The following is a 7,946-nucleotide window of genomic DNA, read 5'->3' on the forward strand; positions in this document are numbered from 1 at the left end:
ATCAGAGTTTCTGTTGGACCTGACAGCCACCGTCATTTTTCTGTCATCATCACTGGATTAATGGGACTTACAGAGGGAGAACACTGTGGCCTGGCCTACAGTCTGATAAATCCTGAGGAAAATGTACTGAACTAAGCCAGACTCAAAAGAACAGACAGTGCCATGATACCTAGATGGGGTCCCTAATTAGTCCAATTTACAGAGGCAGGAAGTGGAATACTGGTTTCTGGGACCCACAGAGGAGAATGGTACGCTGCTGTGCCAGGTGGGGGGACATTCTGGAGATGGGCAGTAGTAACGGTCACCTCAGTGTAAATAGACGCTGACTATGCACAGGAAAGGGACAAGAGCACCAATGTTGGTATATCTGATCAGTCTTTTCAAAAGCAGGTAGAGTTGGGTTACAGTAAGAGAAAGCTGAGCAGCGGCCACCATTAGCAGGAGTAAAGTATGCAGGGACCCAAGATGCCACATTGGATTGGGATGCTTTGCTCCTTCATCTGGTGGTGGATACCTGGGTGTGTGGGTTTATAAATGTCTGCCTTGCGCGTGAGACGTACAGACTATAGAGTGTAAAGGAATGTAAAGCTCTTCCATGTAAAGGCAGTGTAGAATTCCCTTCTGTTCTGTGGAGAAAAACTTAAGTCTCAGTCTGAGAGGAGCCAAGTTCCACGACGTTCAAAGCAAGATCTCAAAAACGAGGTGGATCCATGTCTTTCCCACTTGCTGTCCCACTCCCCGTGTGACATCTGCCAGTGGCCAGAGTGGGGCCTCACAGCCACATACCTGAGACGGGTCAGAGATGCTTAACACTCTCTAGTGCTATATGTTTGGGACTGAGCAATGTTAGTAACCTTAGAAATGCAAACTTACTATGCCTTCTGTGCTGGCCCTTAAATGACAGTTGACAGACACCTCTCCTTGTGTCTGTTAGGTTCAAAGCAACACACCAAAATGGCAGTGCTGGTGACAGTATCCCAAACAGAAGGACTTTGGCCGGGTAAACAGAGGGAATGTGACTGGGTAAACAAGTCTAATTCTGTTTTCTGGAAAAGTAATTATCTTAAGGAGGTTTCTGTTTACGAGAAGCTTCCCTTAATCAGCCCCAAAGGTCAACTACCTTGGGCAAAGATATCTATTTCTGGGTCACTCTGAACAGCCAGCTGTCTTAGCTCAAGGACCGTATCCTGCTGACATATCAAATCTGCTTGCTTCCCCCCACCCCACCCCCCACCCCCGACCTCGTGCTGCTCCTCTCTCTGCCTCCTGAGAGATAGTCTTTGGCAATTTAATCCTCAGTAAACCCATCTTTCTACCCAGAAGCAAGTCTGGTCCAGTGGTCACACTGTGCCTGGCTGCTATGATCAAGAGCTGTAAACCAAGCAGCCCTTCCTTCAGCAGCCCCCCCCTCCTTCAGCAGTCCCCCCTTCAGCAGATCCCCCCCATCCTTCAGCAGTCCCCCCTTCAGTAGTCCCCCCTTCAGCTGGTCCCCCCCGTCCTTCAGCAGTTCCCCCCTCCTTCAGCAGTCCCCCCTCCTTCAGCAGTTCCCCCCTCCTTCAGCAGTTCCCCCCCTCCTTCAGCAGTTCCCCCCTCCTTCAGCAGTCCCCCCCTCCTTCAGCAGTCCCCGCCTCCTTCAGCAGTCCCCCCCTCCTTCAGCAGTCCCCCCTCCTTCAGCAGTTCCCCCCCTCCTTCAGCAGTTCCCCCTCCTTCAGCAGTTCCCCCCTCCTTCAGCAGTCCCCCCCTCCTTCAGCAGTCCCCGCCTCCTTCAGCAGTCCCCGCCTCCTTCAGCAGTCCCCCCCTCCTTCAGCAGTCCCCCCCTCCTTCAGCAGTCCCCGCCTCCTTCAGCAGTCCCCCCTCCTTCAGCAGTCCCCCCTCCTTCAGCAGTCCCCCCCTCCTTCAGCAGTCCCCCCCTCCTTCAGCAGTTCCCCCCTCCTTCAGCAGTCCTCCCCCCTCCTTCAGCAGTTCCCCCCTCCTTCAGCAGTCCCCCCCTCCTTCAGCAGTCCTCCCCCCTCCTTCAGCAGTCCTCCCCCCTCCTTCAGCAGTTCCCCCCCTCCTTCAGCAGTCCCCGCCACAGTCCAGCTGTGTGCACCTGGCTCATCCTACTGTCAACTTGACTGGATGTAGAACCATCATGGTGTGCCTGTGAAGGCATTTCTCGTCTAGGCTGTCTGAGGTGAAGTGACCCATGCGAAATGTGCATGGCACTATGCTCTGGGTCAGGGTCTCTGTCTACATAAAAAGGCCAGCTGAGCACCAGCGTTTGAGGCTCGCTGCTCCCAGATTGCAGACTGCCTCACATTCCTGGTGCCATGGCTTCCTACCACGATCTAAGTCAAAAGAAGCCCTTTCCTGCCTTTTTGGAGTGTTTAAAAACACAGGGGGTGAGAGAGTGTTTAAAACACAAAAGGAGGTCATTAATCCTAGCTGTTTTAAACACTGTGTGGCCACTCAAAGGAAACACTTCAATCACAACAGCAAGCAGGGCTGCCTGGAAACCATGACTGCTGCCCCAGGCATGACGGCTCCAGGAAAGGCACATTAACTTTTGCAGATCCCGTGTTGAGAGAGGGCTGGCTTCTGAGTTCAGGCCTGCTGGTTTTCAAGTCTCAAAGCAATAAGCAGTCGACCTGAAAACCCACAAATCTCTGCTACATTTCTGGTTCTCAGGGCTCAGAGGTGTAAGTCTCTCTAGTTTAGGGAGGCTTAGAGCTTGCTCAAACTGCAGGCTAGAACTGCAAGCTAGAGCTGTCGGCATTCTGCCTTCGAATGCCTGGAGCCATAGTCTCCATTTGGTTAAAATCTAGAGCTACAAGCCCAGCCCATAAGCCACTAGTATTCAAGAGCTCAGGAAGCTGAGCCTTGCCCACTTGTAGACCAAAAAAAAAAAAAAAAAAAAAAAAGAAGCAAAAACAAAAACAAAAATTTCATTCAGGGCACATCTAAGGTCCCTCTGAGATCAGAAGGAAGCTATTCCAGTTCCACCCTGCTTTAGCTGCTCTGGTCGCTTGGTTTTATGTCATGCACAATTCTAGTTCTTCAGGTGGACTATTGCCCAGTTCCAAGATCCACTTTTAGGTCACTTCCTAGGTGTAGACTGGATGCTCCCACAGGAAGGCCCAAAGTTGAGGCATATCTTTGTATACCCAAGGAAAGGGAGTCCCAGTTGTCAGGAGCTCAGCTGATCTCCCTGGAGTTATGGTGACTATGGGAACCTGAAACATGGGTGCTGGCCTATGACAACTTGTGGAGTGGTGAAAACAAGGAGCCCAGCCCGGAGGGCACAGCCATTCCTCAGACTGTTTACCCTGAGGAAGGTAGACGGAGGGTCAGATGGGTCAGCACGTACATGACTCGATTTATTGTTGAGAGAGCTCAGAACAAAAGTTCTGGCAGTCTGGGGAGGCCTTGGAAAGGAAGGAGGAAGGCATAGGGTGAGGGCTACAAGTGGAAGGGGGATAAATGTTGTCAAGGCTTTTCTCCTTCTCCTCGGGGACACCTCACCTGAGGTGAACCTTGAAGACTTCAGCCCAAGGTGTCAGGGAGGGATCCAGGCATGGAACAGTTGGCCAGGAACACAAAGATATGGAGGACCCTGAAAGTCTGGGGTACCTTGATGTCAGTGCCCTTCAGAAAGCTCAGGGTAGATCTGGGGTGTAAGTCAGTCTTTCTGCATAGACCCAGCAGGCAGACTTTGGGAAGTGCCTAGGCCTAGGGACTGCATAGGTTTTAACTATAGTCCAGCTCCTTACCAAGGTGGGCAATGTGGTTAGGCTTTTCCTGGGGCAGTAATTGAAGGTTCCAAGCTCCCCCGGTGACAGAAATCTTACCAGGCTAGAAAGATCTGTACCCTGCAGGTCTCTTAAACCTAAAATCCACACCGGAGCCAAGCTGATACTGAACAAACACTGGCCAGCCCACTGTGATCTCCATGCTGAGAACTCTTCCCTACCTGGGCACCTAGTGGCCAGCGCTCACTTGATGGCAGCCCCTTCCTGAATTCTCAGCCCCTGCCAAGGACAAGGACATTCAGGGAAGAAGGCCCAGAGAGACATTCTTCAAGCCTGTCCCCTCCAGCCCAAGGTAATCCCCTCTTGACCTTGCCAGGGCAGAAAGAGACATCACACTGAGTTGTAGTTCCTGAGAGAAATCAGGGTCAGAAGCTTCTCTCTGGCCACACCAGCCAGGGATTTCCCTGTCAGGGTGGAATATTGTAAGCTATGCCTGGATAGCTCTGACCTTCCTGGCAGGAGGAGAAGAGGGAGGTGGAAGGAGGGAGGGGGGGAGAGAGAGACAGAGACAGAGACAGAGACAGAGACAGAGACAGAGACACACAACCTGGTGGATGTGACCCAGGCCTGGGAGGTCTCAGATGCAAGGTCTCCCATGAGTACCCTCTCAGAGGATTTAAAGTGAGCATGTTTGACAACTAGATTTTTCTAGGAATGAGAAGGGTGTCCCTCTGTCAACTGCATGAATGGCAATTTGGAACATCCCCAAGAGTAAGCATTATGTCAGCAGCTGTTCACTGGCAAACATCTCTACAAAGAAGCACGCCATTGTGTCTGTCTCTGCACAGTTTTCAGAGAAACCCTCCATGTCCTTTTTGATGGAACCTTTAACCGTCAGAGGACAAGCTGCTACCTTTTTTTTTTTTTCTTTTTTTCGGAGCTGGGGACTGAACCCAGGGCCTTGCGCTTGCTAGGCAAAAGCTGCTACCTTTATAAAGGGACTTCTGCCTTGACCTTTTGGTGGCTCATGGACCAAGGCCATGGAGCCAGTACTGAATGACAGCCCAGCCTGCCTCCAGCTGCAGTTTGGTCATCCCCACCTCTTGTCACGCACTGCACCACCACATCCACTGAAAGTGAGGAGCAGAGCAGGCTTGGAAATGCCCTGGGATGGAGACAATGCCCCTCCTGGAGAGCAAGTTGTGCGACTGAGTCGTGGCTTTGTTTACATGGTGCCCCCCCCCATTTTCAATGGTCATAAATGTGGTGACTTAATTGGCAAAGATGAAGACTTCTTAGGTGTCTTTACCATTGTGCAGTACAGGGACTTGATTCCACCAGAGGATGCTGGTGCCTGAGTTGTGTCAAGAGACGGTTATGTTAGAGGTCCAAACTCCGACTCGGGTCTAAGGGGATTCAGACCTGCCTCTCAACAGTGGACTGCACCACTCTCTAATGTGTCTTGGCCGGCCCAGGAAACCAGTTAGTGAGACATTTCTGTCACATCCCTAGGACCGCCAGGAGCATCAAAGCTACTGGGAGCTTCCGTTGAGCCACAGGCATCTGCCCTGCCCCGTGTAAGCATGGTGCTGTGAGGTACCCCAGGTCCCACGTGTGTTTAGACCTGTGACAGCTGGAAGAAACTTGGTCCTAGAAGCCAGCTCTGAGCTGCAGCAAACTTGGTGTCCTCACAACAGGAGCATCAAGCTTGTCCTTTGTCCTCGAGGGGGAGCTTTGTTCCTTCCAGCCCTTGAGACTTTAAAAGCCGGTGTCCTGGATACTGAGGGTTAATCGCCAGCGAAGGGCTGCAGCATCTGTGTGCCCAATTCCACAAGAGGCATCGAGGGGTTTGTGTGTTATTGTGATTGTATTCATGCGGTGACAAATGCCATGGCCAAAGCAATGTTGGGGAGGGAAAGACCTACTTCAGGTCACAGCCCATCGCGGAGGGGAAGTTAGGGCAGGAACTCAAGCAGAACTGTGAGCCGTGAACCGTGGAAGAACACTGTGCTGGCTGCATCATAGGTTCAGGCTTATGTAACTGTCCTATGCAGTTCAAGATCACATACCCAGGGAGCGGTACCACCCATGGTGGGAGGGTCCTCCTACATCAATTAACCATCAAGACAATTACTGGGGTGGCTCATGCCTTTTGGAGGCACTGGTAAGATGATCTCTGTGAGTTTGAAGCCATCCAGGGCTACATAGTGAGATCCTGTCTCAAGCCAAGAAACAGTCAAGACAACCCTATCTGATCTGGACGAGTCCTTGTTTGAGACTGCTTTCTCAGGTAACTCTAGGCTGGGCAAGCCTAGACGTAGATGTGAGTGAATATATGGAAGCATTAAAAACACTTCACTTATATAAATTACGGTGGGTTATTACGTGTATCTTTTGCTTTAAGACAGGTACGTCTTCCAAAGCTCTAATTTGCAAACCATAGGATGCACTGCATAAATACTCTAGGGACTTCCAGTTTAAAAGGTGACCTGTGAACATATTGGATGGCTTAGTCATACCACACCAACGCCATTTTTGTAGGGAAGTCCTTCTTAATGACTTTTTAGGCTGCTAACCACCTGTGTTCATTTTCGCTTTCAGTCGAGATCTGAAGTTAAGTGAGAATGACCCTCTTAGGACAAGGCCACATTTATCTGGGGACAGTCTGTGTTAAGAAAGGAAAGGTTCTTTAAAGGTGGTGGCAGGAGATTGGTGACAAGGACTCTATTGGGCCCTAGTCTGATACCGATTCCCAAAACGAGTGGGTTGTCCAGAAAGATGTGTTGCCCCTGCCAAATGAAAACAGGGTCAAGGATTTCTTGTCAGTTTTACATGTCTAGAGTGTCCCATGTAGGTAGGGATGGTGGACAGGAGACCATTTATGCATCGAGTTCAAGCGCCATCTGTTTTCTCAAACAGTAAGATATTTGGAGAAATAGTTATGTAATGTGTGAAGGTATACTCATTTCTCTGAATTTCAAGGCCACACAGAATGGCGGATCCAGTTATCAAACAGAGACCACCTGCCCTGTGTGAGTATCCCACGTGTTCCACGAAAGCCTCTCATAGGCTCCACACAATTCATACTCTGTGCCATTTGCCGCCAGTGACCACGGCATAGCCACTGCCCGGGGCGGGGGCGGGAGTGGGGAGGACTGACCAAGTACTTAGTTCAACACCATTGCGAACCAAGACACCTGCCGTCTGCCCCGTGGGCTCTCATGACAAGTCAGCCTGTCGTTTTCTTGACGTTCGTTTTTCTGTTGAGTAAAAGAAAATGTCAAGTGAAACAAAACCCATTGGTGTCTGGACATCAGGTGTCTGCACTGTTGTGGATTAAAAGTGTAAGATCTGGGCACACTGAGCTCTAAGGAACAATCAGGTCGGAGGTTGGTGGATGGTTTTGAGCTGACATGGTTCATCCTGAACTGACTGCTGTCCCCCTGCCCAGGGGCCCCTCTCCTACTGTCTCTGTAGCTCTGTACTGGGAGACAAGAAATGACCAGTGTATCGTCGTTGCTACCTTTTAAAAAAGAAACCCTGAGATTTCATCCCTTGTGTTTTTACACTTATTTGAAAGTATTTACCATATCGAATTAAAATACCACTCATTTTTACGACCGGGTTTCGGTGCCCCTTTAAATTTTTCCCTGAGGGAGTAACTCACGTCCTCATCTTAACCCCACCAGCCTCAGAGTTATCCATTTGTTTGTTCATTCATTCATTCATTCACTCACTCTCTCACTCTACACCCAATCATGCGATGCTCCTCTGGGCCATGGCTGGGCACCAGGGGAGGGGAATGGAGGCAAAACTCCCTCGCTCTGAAGAGCAAGGTGGGGGAAGTTCACAGGGACTCTAAGGCAGGACTAAAGCCAAAGCTGCCCCCAGGGATCTAGAATGCTCCCACTGCCTACTAATTTGTCAACTTAGGTTTTCCATATCCTGGCGTAGCCTCCAAAACCCTTCTGGTTTGTAGGTGTTTTTAGAAAAATACCACAAGGGGTCCCAAGGCTTGCAGAGGCCACCTGTAGCTGATTTGCCTAAAGGCCACATGCTGACAAGTGGTGCTTTCTAGGACCACCCAGCTCTGTCTGGCTCTGGGCACACACATGCAGGGACACAGTCATTGCTCCTTGTGTCTGCCTCCCCCAGAGAAGTCAGGGAGGAGGATGTGGAGGAGGCCAGGCCGTTCCTGGCTGAGACCTGAAGGGCACG

This window comes from Rattus norvegicus, chromosome 7 (assembly GCF_021556685.1).
Source record: "Rattus norvegicus strain SHRSP/BbbUtx chromosome 7, alternate assembly SHRSP_T2T, whole genome shotgun sequence".
Classification (NCBI taxonomy): domain Eukaryota; kingdom Metazoa; phylum Chordata; class Mammalia; order Rodentia; family Muridae; genus Rattus; species Rattus norvegicus.